The sequence below is a fragment of the Phodopus roborovskii genome, unplaced genomic scaffold, assembly GCF_943737965.1.
Source record: "Phodopus roborovskii unplaced genomic scaffold, PHOROB, whole genome shotgun sequence".
In the NCBI taxonomy this organism is placed as follows: domain Eukaryota; kingdom Metazoa; phylum Chordata; class Mammalia; order Rodentia; family Cricetidae; genus Phodopus; species Phodopus roborovskii.
The window spans coordinates 54,433-69,605 of NW_026125190.1; the positions used below are offsets into that span (position 1 = coordinate 54,433).

At 41.9% G+C, this 15,173-nt stretch overlaps 1 pseudogene; it reads left to right on the forward strand.

The window, feature by feature from the left end:
* LOC127226744 (NXPE family member 3-like) overlaps positions 1–15,173 on the forward strand; it is a 50,410-nt pseudogene continuing 35,237 nt past the window's right edge.

A 15,173-nucleotide genomic window follows, 5' to 3' on the forward strand; every position in this document is an offset into this window, starting at 1 on the left:
GCCGTAGCGGGGGGTCAGGAAGCCGGGAAAGAACGGCCTGGCTCCGAGGCCACTGATCCGAGAGTCCACGTCCTGTGGGAGGGCGAGCGGCGGGTGAGACTCGAGACCCGGTGAGTGCCAGCCTCGACTGTGCGCGGAGTGGGGCGGAGCTTGTCCCGGGAGCGCCGGGTGCCGCGTGCCTCGCGCGCCCCTCGGCTGCAGAGCCCTGTGTTCCACGAGAGGACCCCGCGTCCTTGGCGACCCCAGCCGGATGTGGGGAGCTGCGGCCCCGGGAGTCCGGAGTGCGTGCGAGGGCCCCGGAGCAGAGGCTCCGACCGAAGGCGCAGGCAAAGCTTCAGCCCTGGGTTGCGGCAGCCTGGGACAGGAGGATCCCAGCCGCCGCAGAGATGGGGCGGGGCCAGGCTGAGCATCTCCATCCTCAGTTTCTCCGCTTGCTGCAGCGGCGCTGCACAGGGGAGCGGACACTTGAGGTGGCCCGCTTCCCGAGAACGCAGCCAAGCCCCCTGTATCCACCTCCCATCCGTAACTCCCTTCTCTTTCCACACCCTGCGCAGAGAGATTGGCGACACAGCTCTCAGCCTCTATCGCTAGTCTCATTACTGCTCTGAGAGCCAGCTGTCCCTTGGCTGGTTGTCCTGTTATACTTTGGATTACTCTGGCCTTACTGAGCTGCAGTTTTGGAGGCATCAGGGTAATCATGTAGGGAGAAACGAGTGTGTGACAGGACTCAGTGTGATGTTAAGATCTTGGCTTGTGGTTCATTCTGCTTGACCGAAGGGCAGTGTGCTAAGGGGTTAAGAGGCAGGATTTTGCAAAATGAACATGAAATTGTTAATTTTCCTCTTGCTTTTCATCATTTACTTTGAAGGAAGAATGTTGCCATATTTACAAAAGATGAAGGATCACACTGCTCTGGTGGTCGTGTCCTCGTCCTCCCACTGCCATTATTTGTCATTTGGAACATTGGGTGTGTTTGAGCTGGCAGGATGCCTGGACCCTTGTGACTGATTCCTCTCAAGGGGACGGTGCACCATACTTTAACTCTACAGTGCTGGGCTCTGCCCCCTTTTGAATGGGTTTAACATCTTCTTTTCATGTCTGTTATTCTTATATATCCTCTGGGTTGACAAAGTGCTATAGTTTGCTACTGAGTAAGGAAACAAAGGGATCAATAGGTTTTCTCTACTGCTCCAGAATTAAGAACTCGGTAAGGCACAATTCAAAATTCACTTTAGTATTACCAACCCTTACTGATGTAAGTAATATTCTTGGCCACTCTATTTATGGCTCTTCTACTTGACTGTATAATATAGCTATCTAGGGACCATTAAGGAACAGTTTCAAGCTTACTCCTGTAGATTCTGGTTTCATTTGTTGTATGAGCCCATACATAAAAAACTTTTTTTTTATGTTTTTTTTTAAAGTTTTCATGCTGGGCAGTGGTGGCACACGCTTTTAATCCCAGCACTTTGGAAGCCCAGGCAGGAGGATCGCTATGGATTCGAGGCCAATCTGGTCTACAGAGAATGCCAGGAGAGGCTCCAAAGCTACACAGAGAAACCCTGTTTCGAAAAACCAAAAAGAAGAATAAATAATAATAATAATAATAATACTAAAAGGTTTCACAATGATTGTTAATGTGCCATGGCCTATTTCTCTCCTTATAGCACTTAATTTTGTGTGACTTACTAAGTGTCTCCATTTGTCATGCAGTCTCCATGAATGTATTGAGTCCTGCCTTGGAATACTTGGATTGAGGTCTAGGTGAGTGAGCATGGAAAGGAGTCCTGCTTCATCTGTGTTCACAGTTTGGTCCTGGTCTTGGATGGATCTCCAGTTCTTTCTGTACATCTTACTCTCTTGAGTCTCAAGTTCATTTTTGCTTGTTTGTTTTTTTTTAAGGCAGGGTTTCTCTTCATATCCCTGGTTGTCCTGGAACTCACTATATAGATCAGGCTTATAGATATCTGCCTGCTTCTGCCTCCTGAGTGCTGGGACTTCAGCTGTGTGTCACCACGCCTGGCTGTTTCTCAATATTTCTAAACTCCAGTTTTTGATTTCAGAGACCAGTTTTCTCTTCTGCTATTATTATTTCCAGATGAAAAATTAGAACATGCAAAGGGAGCAGGGTGGAAAAGCTTCATGGAGGTGATCCTATGAGCATATTAGTGTGACGTCTTTTTCAAAGACAGATCTCTATAGACTCTCAGCAGTGTCTAGGTAGGGCTCTGTGTGCTGTAGAACGACGTCTAGTCTTTCCCTGGCATGACTGTCCATGAGTAAAGCCAACAGAAGTCTCCAGCCACAAGGGGTGTCTTGTATTGCTCTGTAACCCTGTAATCCTGTTAGCTTTGTGTGCCTATACTCTCTGTCTGCATCACTGACCACTGCTTTGCGGATGCTTTGTGGCTCTGAATCACTGATGTACTAGTCTGAGAGGCTCCTGTTGGTGCAAACCCACAGACTATACCCATCCATGATGCAGCTGGACTTCTGTGCCTCCTTGGTCTCCCACTCTGAACACCGGCAGGGAAACCTATGTCCTCCAGGCCAGCTCTTTGAGAAGAGTTTCTGTAGTAGAGTATGTGGGGTCCTGATGACAGAGTCATTCTTTGTATTCGGAGCTATTTCCTGCTCAGAACTTATAGATATTTCACGGTGAGTGAGTGCCTTGGTATGGGAAAACTGCACCGAGGTGGGGCATGAGATATTAAATTAGTTTGGGCATTGTGTGGAGTTGTTTAGGATGGTGGATTTATTGTCTTTTTCATCTTGTGTCTTCTTCTCTCCTCTTCCTCCATCCTGAACCTGGGTCATGCGTTCTAGGCAAGCATTTATGTTACTTATATCCTCAGCTCACTTCCCTCTTCAACAAAGGAACTAACTCACTATAATATGAATGTCAATTTTTAGAAGGGAATTTCTGGCCCTCAGTACAGTGTGTTACAGAATGGACCTCTGAAATATTTGTTTTATGGATTGAATCAATGGGTATCATGTAAAGAGCTAATACTGTGGGGAACTGAAAAACATAAAATATTAGTCCAGGCACTGTGTCACATGCCTTTAATCCTAAACACCTGGGAAGCAGAGGCAGCTGGATCTCTAGGAGTTCTAGGCAAACCTGGGCTGCCTAGTAAGTTTCAGGCTGGCCAAGGCTACATAGTAAGACCCTGACTCAAATAACAATGACAAAAACACCTCTCAGAAAAGAAAAAAATATCATTAAGTTGCTTTTATTCTGATTAACTTCTTTAATTTTTAAATTGTATTCATTTTTATTTTATGTGCATTGGTGTTTTGCCTGCATTTATGTCTTTGCGACAGTATCACAGATCTTGGGAGTTACAGATGGTTGTTAGCTGCATGTGGGTACTGGGTCTTGAACTCAGGTCCACCTGGAAGAGCAGTCAGTGTTCTTAACCACTGAGCCATCTGTCCATCCTCTTTATTTTTTTTAAAGGATAGTCATGACTGGTAGATGTGTGGAGCGATTAGAAACACATACAAAGAGTAAGCAGCTGAAAATAAGTGCAGTGGGATTCTGAGAAGGAGGGCACGATCCTTCAGCTTAGTCTTGTCTCTTTCTGCAGCTAGGCTGGGGAAGGGCTAACGTGGTTCTTGTGGGATGGGAATGGTCCAGACAGGTGGAGTGGAGGAGTGAGAATAGGGGGCTTCTAGATCCAGCAGAAAGCCGAAGGGAGTGATGATGCATTTGGGTTATTGTAGCTACTTTGAACACTTTCCATCTTTGATGGGTGCCTGCCTACCCTCCAAGAAACTGCCCTTGAGAGCAAAATACTGGTATCTCTCTGTTTACCTGTATCAAATATCAATGATGTATTTGTTGTTTTGGGATTTTAATTCAATATGTGTATTACTTTTGCTATATGTCACTCAAACTTCATAGTTCCCAATTCATATGGACTGTATAGCACTTAATGTTCTTGTTTTTACACTTATTCCATCCTCCTTCAGTGTGTGTGTGTGTGTGTGTGTGTGTGTGTGTGTGTGTGTGTGTGTGGCCCACATGTGGAGGGTCAAGGACAACTTCTAGGAGTCAGTTCTCTCCTTCTATTTTGTGGGTCCTGGGGATCAAATGAAGGCCGTTGGGCTTGCCAGCAAGCACCTTTACCTGCTGAGTCATCTCACTGGCCCATTTTTAAGGAATAATCATTTCTTATAGAGGAAGAAGGTAGCAGCACCCCTTGGCTTACACCAAACAATGTCTCTAAGTGTATACACTGTCTCTCCCTAAGGTCTATAGTCCTGTATTTGATTTCCAGCCACAGGCTACTGGAGCAGTGGGTGCCGTAAACAAGCCTTTATCAGCTCTGGCACAGAGACTGGAAACACCGTCAGTGTTGGTGCAGAGCTGAACCCTTCAGCTGGAGCATGCCAGGGAACTGGTCAGAAGCAGCAGAAACTGGCGTTGTGAAAATGCAATTATTTGGGCCCCAACTCTAAACATTCAGGAGCGTAATTCCGATCAGGCCTTCTAGGGCAGCATCGAAATGACTGAGGAGAGAAAAGATCCCTCACAGCAGCAGGTGGAGAGTTTAATAATTAAGTAAATTTTTAAATGATGCTTCCAGTACCTACACATCTGGGGTCTAAAGCCATAATACATCATCAATTTGTATGCTTCAAGTTTTGTTTTTATAGAAAGTAACAAAATGTCCTTACACTAATACAAAAATTAACCAATTATTGAACCAGGAATTCTCATGGTATACAAGTTAAAAAAAATTCTCTATAGAAATTACTATGCTTTAGTGTTTTTTTTGTTGTTGTTTTTTTGTTTTTTGTTTTGGTTTTGTTTTAGGGAAGAGATCAGAGCAAATGTTTCATGTTTCTTTGTTTTTCCTCCTGGAAAATGTTGTGCATTATTCTTTTTTGTTTGTTTGTGTTTTTGAGATAGGGTTTCTCTGTGTAGCCACCCTGACTGCTCTGGAACTTGCTCTGTAGACCAGGCTTTCCTGACACTCATGGAGATCTGCCTTCTTTGCCTCTGGAGTCTGAAACTAAAGGTGTGCACCACCACCTTCCAGCTTGTATAAAAATAAGATGTGCAGATATCTGTTCTCTGCTATAAAAAGAGAAGTTATGGTATTCTATAAGTGTTATAAAATTATCAGAGCGAGAAAATAATTAAAATCATTACTGATTTGCAATACCTCCTCCCCAAACCCAACATCAGGAACAACAACATAAAGCCAGCAACTGGAAAAAAACATTTTGAATTTGTTGTGAGACTCTAGTCCTTTGTCTCTAAACATCTGGGAAAAAGGAATCAGGACCTCTTACAAACTCTTCAAGCTAAGTATTTTCCCCACATCTTCAGGGCAGGTGTCTTTCTTCCTACACCTTGTTACTTTGCTGAAGGACAAAAGGACCACCTGTCTGGAGCTGTAAACTTAAAGGCTGCTTTGTATCTTGCTGGGGAGATTGTGGTGTTCTGGCTTTCCAGAGGGTCAGGATGGCTTGCGTAGTGTTCTGGAACTCTGTACAAAAACATGGGTCCCTTCCTAATACTCTTTACATCTAATGAACACGGTGATCTCTTTTCTTGCTCTCCTCTATCCTTTCCCTGTCTCAATCTTCCTGCTCCCTCATGCCCACCTCTCCCCTCCTCTTCCTCCTAACTCCCTTTCCCTTACCCCAATGCTCCCAATTTGCTTGGGAGATCTAACCCTTTTCCCTTCTCCAGGGGACCATGGGTCCTCCTTTTTTTCCTAGATTTTCTGGTGGTGTGGATTGTAGGCTGGTGATCCTTTGCTCTATGTCTAAAATCCATATATGAGCGAGTACATACCATGTTCCTCTTTTTTGCGACTGGGTTACCTCATTCAGGATGGCTTCTTCTAGTTCCATCCATTTGCCTGAGAATTTCAAGATTCCATTGTTTTTTCTGCTGAATAGTACTCCATTGTGTAATTGTACCACATCTTCTTTATCCATTCTTCAGTAGAGGGGCATTGAGGTTGCTTCCAAGTTCTGGCTACTACAAATAATGATGCTATGAACATAGCTGAACAGATGCCCTTGTTGTATGAATGTATGTCTTTAGGTATATGCCAAAGAGTGAAATTACTGGATCTTGAGGTAAACTGATTCCCATTTTCCTGAGGAACCACCATACTGATTTCCAAAGTGGCTGTACAAGTTTGCACTCCCACCAGCAGTGGAGGAGTGTTCCCCTTTCTTCACATCCTCCCCAGTATAAACTGTCTTTGGTGTTTTTGATTTTAGCCATTTTGACTGGAGTAAGATGGTATCTCAGAGTTGTTTTGATTTGCATTTCCCTGATGGCTAAGAATTTTGAGCACTTTCTTAAGTGTCTTTCAGCCATTTTAAATTCCTCTATTGAGAATTCTCTATTTAGTTCTGTATCCCACTTTTTAATTGGATTATTTGGCGTTTTGGTGACTAGCTTCTTGAGTTCTTTGTATATTTTGGAAATCAGTCTTCTGTCAGATGTGGGGTTGGTGAAAATCTTTTCCTATTCTGTAGGCTGAGGTTTTGCCTTGTTGACTGTATCCTTTGCCTTACAGAAGCTTCTCAGTTTCAGGAGGTCCCATTTATTAATTGTTGATCTCAGTGTCTGTGCTACTGGTGTTTTGTTCAGGAAGGGTACATCCTACTTTCTCTTCTAAGAGGTTCAATGTGGCTGGGTTTATATTGAGGCCTTCGATCCATTTGGACTTAAGTTTTATGCATGGCGATAGATATGGATCTATCTGCAGTCTTCTACATGTCAGCACCCAGTTATGCTAGCACCGTTTGTTGGAGATGCTTTCTTTTTTCCATTGTATAATTTTAGCTTCTTTGTCAAAAATCAGGTGAGTGGGTTAATATCAGGTTTTTCAGTTTGATTCCATTGGTCCACCTGTTTATTTTTGTGCCAATACCAAGCTGTTTTCAGGACTATAGCTCTATAGTAGAGCTTGAAGTCAGGGATGGTGATGCCTCCGGAAGTTCCTTTATCGTACAGGGTTGTTTGACTATCCTGGGTCTTTTTATTTCCATATAAAGTTCTTTCAAGGTCCATGAAGAATTGTGCTGGGATTTTGATGGGCATTGCATTGAATCTATATATTGATTTTGGCAAGATTGCCATTTTTACTATGTTTATCCTACCTATCCAAGAGCATGGGAGAGCTTTCCATTTTCTGGTATCTTCTTTAATTTCTTTCTTTGAAGATACAAAGTTCTTGCCATACAGGTCTTTCACTTGTTTGGTTAGCATCGCCCCAAGATAATTTATGTTGTTTGTGGCTGTTGTAAAGAGTGATGTTTCTCTGATTTCTTTCTCAGCCCCTTTGTCATCTATACATAATAGGGCTACTGATTTTTTTTTTTTTTGAGTTAATCTTGTATACTGCAACTTTGCTGAAGGTGTTTATCAGCTGTAGTCCCTGGTAAAGTTTTTCGGGTCACTTATGTAAACTATCATATCATCTGCATATAGTGAAAGTTTGACTTCTTCCTTTCCAGTTTGTATCTTCTTGATCTCTGTTTGTTGTCCTGTTGTTCTAGCTAGAATTTCAAGTACAATATTGAAGAACTATGGAGAGAGTGGGCAGCCTTGTTTTGTTCCAGATTTTAGAGGAATCACATTGAGTTTCTCTCTGTTTAGATTGATTTTGGCAGTTGGTTTTCTGTATATTGCTTTTATTATGTTTAGGTATGTTCCTGTTATCCCTGATTTCTCAAAGACCTTTATCGTGAAGGGGTGTTGGATTTTCTCAAAGGCTTTTTCAGCATCTAGTGAGATGATCATGTGGTTTTTCTTTTTCAGTTTATATGGTGGATCACATTGATAAATTTTCGTATGTTAAACCATCCTTGCATCCCTGGTTTGAAGCCTACTTGGTCATGGTGGATGATTTCTCTGATGTGTTTTTGGATTCGATTTGCAAGTATTTTATTGAGTATTTTTTGCATCAATGTTCATCAGTGATATTGGTCTGTAGTTCTCTTTCTTAGTTGTGTTTTTGCGTGTCTTGGGTACCATGGTAATTGTAGCCTCGTAAAAAGAGTTTGGCAATGACCCTTCTGCTTCTGTTATGTGGAACATTTTAAGGGGTATTGGCATTAACTGTTCTTTGAATTTCTGGTAGAATTCTGCACTGAAACTATCTGGCCCTGAGCTATTTTTGGTTGTGAGACTTTTGATGGTCTATTTAAATTGCTTATCTGTTCTTGATTTAATTTTGGTAAGTGATGTCTAACCAAATTGTCTATTTCCATTAAATTTTCCAATTTTGTGGAGTACAGGTTTTAAAAGTATAACCTGAAGATTCTTTGGATTTCTTCAGTGTTCGTTTTATGTCTCCCTTTTTATTTTTGATTTTGTTAATTTGTATGTTCTCTCTCTTACTTTTGTTTAGTTTAGGTAAAGGTTTGTCTATCTTGTTGATTTTCTCAAAAAACCAACTCTTTGTTACATTGATTCTTTGTATTGCTTTCCTGGTTTCTACTTTATTGATTTCGATCCTCAAATTGATTATTTCCTAGCATTTACTCCTCTTGGGGGTGAGTTTGCTTCTTTTTGTTCTAGAGTTTTCAGTTGTGCTGTAAATTCTCTAGTGTGATTATTCTCCAGTTTCTTCATGTGAGCACTTAGTGCTATAAACTTTACCATATTTGCTGAGTAAGTGGTCGATTTTAGAGAAGGTTCCATGTGGTGCTGAGAAGAAGGTATATTCTTTTGTGTTTGGATAGAATGTTCAATAAATCTCTGTTAAGCCCAATTGGGTAATGACTTCTGTTAGTTCCTTTGCTTCTTTGTTAAGTTTTTGTCTGGTGGACCTGTCTAGTATTGAGAGTGGGATGTTGAAATCTCCCACTGTAAGTGTGTGAGGTTTTATGTACGATTTCAGTTTTAGTAATGTTTCTTTTATGAATGTGGGTGCCTTTGTATCTGGGGCATAGATGTTCAGAACTGAGACTTCATCTTGATGGATATCTCCTGTGACGAATAAGAAATGACCTTCTTCATCTCTTTTGATTGATTTTAGTTTAAAGTCTTATTTGTTAGATATTAGGGTAGTTACACATGGTTGTTTCTTGGGTCCATTTGATTGGAAAGTCTTTTCCCAACCCTTAACTCTGAGGTAATGTCTGTCTTTGAATTTGAGGTGTGTTTTCTTGTATGCTGCAGAAGGATGGATTCTTTTAGTCTGTGTCTTTTTGTAGACGAGTTAAGACCATTAATATTGAGGGATATTAATGACCATTGATTGTTAATTCTTGTTTGTTTTAGATTTGTTGTTGTTGTTGGTATTGTGTGTAGATTCACCCCCACCCCCCATTTCTTTTGGTTGTTGGTAAAGTGGGATTATCTATTGCCTATGTTTTTGTGGGTGTAGTTGACTTCCTTGGGTTGGAGTTTTCCTTCCAGAACTTTCTGTAGGGCTGGATTAGTGGATATGAATGTTTAAATCTGGTTTTGACATGGGATATCTTGGTTTATCCATATATAGTGATTGAAAGCTTTGCTGTGTATAGTGGTCTGGTTTGGCATCTGTGATCTCTTAGTGTTGGTAGAATATCTATCCAGGACCTTCTGGCCTTCAGAGTTTCCATGGAGAAGTCAGGTGTAATTCTGATAGATTTGCCTTTGTATGTTACTTGGCCCTTTTCCTTTGCTGCTCTTAATATTCTTTCTTTATTATGTATGTTTTGTGTTTTGATTATTATGTGGCAAGGGGATTTTTTTGTGGTTCACTCTATTTAGTGTTCTGTAAGCTACTTGTACTTTCATTAGCATGTCTTTCTTCAGGTTGGGAAAGTGTTCTTCTATGGTTTTGTTGAATATATTTTCTACACCTTTGAGTTGGGTTTCTTCACCTTCTTCTTTACCTATTATTCTTAGGTTTGGCCTTTTTACAGTGTCCCATATTTCATGGATACTTTGTGTCGAGATTTGTTGGACTTAAGATTTTCTTTGGCCAATGAATCTATTTCTCCTAGTGTATCTTCAATGTCTGAAATTCTCTCTTCCATCTTTTGTATTCAGTTGGTTATGTTTGCATCTGTAGATCCTGATCATTTGCCAAGTTTCCTATTTCCAGCATTCCCTCAGATGGTTTTTTTTTATTTTTGTCTCTATTTCAGCTTTCAAGCCATGTTTTGTTTGAATTATTTCTTGAAAATTTTGGTGTGTCTTTTCCTCCATTTCTTGAAATTTTTTTTTTTCGTTTTTTTCTTCCATTTCCTTAAGGAATTTTCTCATTACCTCTTTGTTGTCTATCATTGTCATAAAGTTGTTTTTAGGGTCACTCTCTTCTGCTTCATCTGTGTTGGGATATTCCAGCCTTGCTGGTATAGAGTCTCTAGACACTGTGGGGTGTCATATTGATCTTTCTGTTGTTGACTGTGTTCTTGTACTGTCCTCTACCCATCCCTTATTCCAATATGCTGGTAAGGTCTCCCCCCTCTACTGGTGGGTACAGGACAATGGTTCTCTTCAGGTGGGTGCAAGTAGGTCCAATATGCCAATGGCTCTCCTCTTCCAGTGGGCAGTGGTGGGAATCCTCCTGCGGGTGGAGGTGGGACCAGGATGCTGGTAGACTCCAGATAGGCCTGTCCACCAGGGCAGGCTCCCCCAAACACAATCTTCATGATGCTCCGAGCAGGACACTGGAAGGTGGGCTCTAGAACTCTAGAAATTTAATGTGCACTTTTATTCCATAATTTCTGAGTTTGAAGACATTTTCCATTAAAATTATAAGCTAAATAGTTAATATTCAATTATTAGCATCTCTGCATAGAAGCCTGGAGTTGGAAAAGGAAATTGAAACAATTATTTGGAGATAAGGTATTACTGTACCCGTTGGGTGGTGGTGGCACACACCTTTGATCCCAGCATTCAGGAGGCAGAGGCAAAGGCAGAGGCAGGAGGCCTGGACTACAGAGCTAGTTCCAGGACAAGCTCCAAAGCTACACAGAGAAAAAACCCTGTCTCGGGGAGGGGGGCAGATGTTACTGTTCCCAGGCCCTTTGCTTTGTCTTTGTGACTGGACCTTGGAGAAGATCCAGGGAAGGAAATGGACTTTTCTTCCTGTTGTAATTGATGAGACTTTCATTTCTCTTGTCTATTGATGGAAAACATGCCTCTTGAATCATTGCAGTCTCTCCTCTACAGAACTCTTAAGCTTGCTGGCAGAATAGAAGCAAATTAAACTGAATGCTCATCAGCGCTCAGCTCAGAACAAACGACGACATGGAGCTTTGAAGGTGGAAGTAGCATGGTGTCGGCCATGGGTCATCAGGACAAAGCCAGACAATGTGGACCACTTTCTTCAAACTACGAGTCTTCTGCTGTCTGTTTGCAGTGCTGATGGTGGTGGTGTTGGTCATCAATATCACTCAGGTGGAGGTGAGTGCTCAGATCTGGGGGTTTGGGCTTCAGTAGCCTGAGGTCATCAGGCAGCTTAGGCCAGCTGCATCTTTCCATCACTGTGGTATGCATTTGAGCATCTTAGCATCCATCTGCTGTGCCGGTCACCAAGGATGCAGGAGTGGCCTCTCTTGTGGTGCTAACATCTGAGCATATGTGGGAAAATACACAGAATAGTTATTGGAAATGCTTAGACTCGATAGAATGTGTTGTACTCTGGAGCTTTTTGTTTTGTTTACAAACAAGGGAGGTTCATTTAGCTCATGAATATCAGTAATTTCTGGATTTGGGAGATTTATTTGAGACAGAGTCTCACTATGTAGCCATGACCTCAAGCTCAGAGATGTCATTCCCTTTGGTTTTTTGAGTCAGGGTTTCTCTGTGTTATAGCTCTGTGTTATAGAACTCACTCTGTAGATCAGGCTGACCTTAAACTCACCAAGATCCACCGGCCTCTGCCTCTTGACTCCGGCCTCTTGGTGCTGGCTGGGACTAAAGGCGTGCACACCCCCACAGTCCTGTTGCCTCTGTCTCTTGAGTGCTGAATTTAAAGCATTCACTAGCACTCTGGACTTGGATTTGGGAGTTTTACATAGACTTCACTGACAAATATTTGTAATTCGAAAATCTTGAAGTCAGGTAGGTATATGCCCAAACCTGAACACTCAAAAATTTAAGTTTGGACTTTGGAGTAGTTCAGATTTTGGTGTTTTGGATTAAAAATGTTACCTACTGTATTAGGTTTTATTGTTATTCCTTAGGTGTCTGTTTGTTTCCCATGGAGAGACGGAAATGTTGTGGTTCTGGATGAGAGGGGAGGTGGGGAGTAATCTGGGAGGAGTAGGAGGAGGGGAAACTGTAATCAGAATATATTGTACACAAAATTGCAAACAGCTTTTTAAACCTCTTTTCAGTAAAAGAAAAAAAAAATAATGTTACCTACAACCATAGGTAATAATCATAATTGGATAATGTAGTAATCATGACTGGTATTGCTTGTGAAAGGAAGTGGGAGGTCTCCCTTCCCCCACTTAGGTCTCAGCCGCAGGCTGGCTTCCAGCTAGGTAGAGGCAGAGCACACCTGGTCATCTTGACTCCATTAACTCTGGCTTTTGCATCCCGTACAGTGAAGCCATGGCTTCTAAGGCCTGGCCTACTGGGGACTACTGTAACTAGCCTTGCAGCTGCCCTTGCGGTGGCGTGTGGCGTTGGTAGGGGCATAAGGCAAAAGCCAAATCACCAGCTCTTCTTTTCCCCCCGGGAGCAAGGAGAATGGCTACTTTATGGCTGCTTTAGAGTAAGGAATGTAGGGCTTCCCGAAGGAGGGGACCATGGAGCCTGGCCATGGGCTGAAGGACAGTTGTACAGGAGGAATTGATGTGTCTCTTTTGAGTACTGCTGTATGGCTGAAGGGCTGGGAACATGGCTCCCTGAGCCCCTCACAAGTGCTTGAGAGATAGTAGCTTGACTCTCTCTGCTGGACCCATATATGACCAAACTGAGTGAGTGGTTTCTATAGGAAAGATGGTAGCCCTTTTATTTTGTTGCGTGTGGTGACTTTTAGGATGCATTAGCTAAAACAAGGCATTTCTTCGCTTATTCAGGTTAGCAGAAGAATTTCTAGAGGCTAAGCCATAGGCCTTTTCATTTCCCCTGCTGGAAATTGTTCTCTGTTGTGTAGCAGAATGAGAACTTTCACGGTAAAATGGACACAGAGTCCTCCATGGTTTTTGCAAGCCATTGGGAACTTTGAAGAGCACAAAGTGATCCTGTTCAAGATTAACATCTTGAAGATTAAATATAACATCTAGGAATTAATCTCTTTTATTTGCTTACATGGTTCTCATGTTTTGCTGTAGGCAAGGCAGAGTCGGTACCATATTGACAATTCCTTCCACCTGAGAGCTGTGCTATAAATATACATCTAAGTATTGTGACAACATAACACAGCTCACAATACCTTTTGATTATTTTAAATACATCCGTGTGTGTGTGTGTGTGTGTGTGTTTATGTTGAGTGTGAATGCTGCTTGCCACAGCATGCATATTGATGCTAGAGAACAATATTGGATATTGGTCCTCGCCTTCCACTTTGTTTGAGACAGGGTCTTTTGTTGTCCTTCACTGGGGACACCAGTCTAACTGGCATGTGATCTTCTCAGCGGTCTCTTGTCCCCACCTCCCACCCCACTGCAGGAGTGCTGAAATGGCAGACACCTGCTATTGCATCTGGCTTTGCACCGGTTCTGGGGATTCAAACTTAGGTTCTCAACATTGGGTGGCAAGAGCCATCTCCCCAGCCCCAGGCCATCGAAGTGGCATTTCAGTGGCATTGAGCACATTCACTTTGTGCAGCTACCCTACTGCCTGTCTCTGGATCTGTTAAACAACGATCCATTCCTTCCTCTCCCTCAGCTTCTGACATCTAATTATCAATTTTCTGTCTGTGAATTTCATGAGTCTAGATGTTGCACTCAATAGGATCATATGATATCTTGTGACTGGCATATAGTGTAACTGGCATATAGTGTAATGTTCTCAAGATTCATCTATGTTGTAGCATGAATCACAAGTTCTGTTCCTGGGTAGGGTCTCATTCTATAGTCCAAACTGTAATGACACTCGCTATACAGCCAACACAGCTTCAAGGTCTTGGCAATACTTATGCCTCAGGCTCCCAAATGCTGGGATTACATCTGTGAACCACCATGCACCATTAACTTTTGATTCTTACTTGGGATGTTTAGACTCTTTATATTTAATGTATTTGCTGAGAGGATTGTGGTTATAGCATTCTGTTGTCCATCTTATTCTCTTCCCCCTTTCTGTCTTGTTTCACATTGAGAAATTCTTTTAATCCATTTTATCTCTTTTTGGGGGGATTCTTATCAATGAGTCTGTTATTTTAGTAATTCTTTTGGTACTTACAGTATATATATCTAGTATCACACTCTGTGGTCAAATGGTATTCCACTTCATGTAGGAGAGCACCTTGCCACACAGATATTCATTCCCTCCTCTGTGATTTTTGTGCTGTTAACATATATTTTACCTCAGCATGTTACACCCCACCCCCATTGTTTAAAAATTGTTTTGACATTGTCTTTAAGAATAATAAAAACCTGGTATCATATATTTAGCACATGACTTTGCTTTTTAAATTTTTAAAATATTTTTTAACTTAAGTTTGAAACACAAGCTTGTTTTACATGTCAATCCCAGTTCCTACACCCTCCCCTCCTCCCCTGTCCTCCCCCCCCCCCCCGACCAACCTCCATCCCATCCCCTTTCTGCTCCCCAGGGAGGGTGAGGCCTTCCATGGGGAGTCTTGCTTGTGCGTCTGTATTTCAGTCTTCGTAATAGTTTCTTTCTTTCTTTTTTTTTTTTTTTTGAACTGTCCTTGGCATTTCTTGTGGTGCAGGTTTGTTGGTGATAAATGTGTTCACTTTGGGTAGATTTGAAAAAAAAAATACCCCATCCAGCCTTTAAAAACCTATACTGCAGCTCTGGCTTTAACATAGTTTTAGGATTATAGAACAATTACACTGAAAGTGGAGTTCTCTTATTTACCTTCCTCACTCCAGATTCCTATTACTAGAATATGACAGAGTGATTCTTTTTATTTTCTATTTTTATTTCCCCCAAGCAGTTTCTCATCCATGCCTGCTCCACAACATCAGCTTCATGACTCTATTTTGCTTCATTGCATAGTTTATTTAACATCCAATTGATGAATTCTATTTCCAAGGACAGTGTAGCAGTCAGG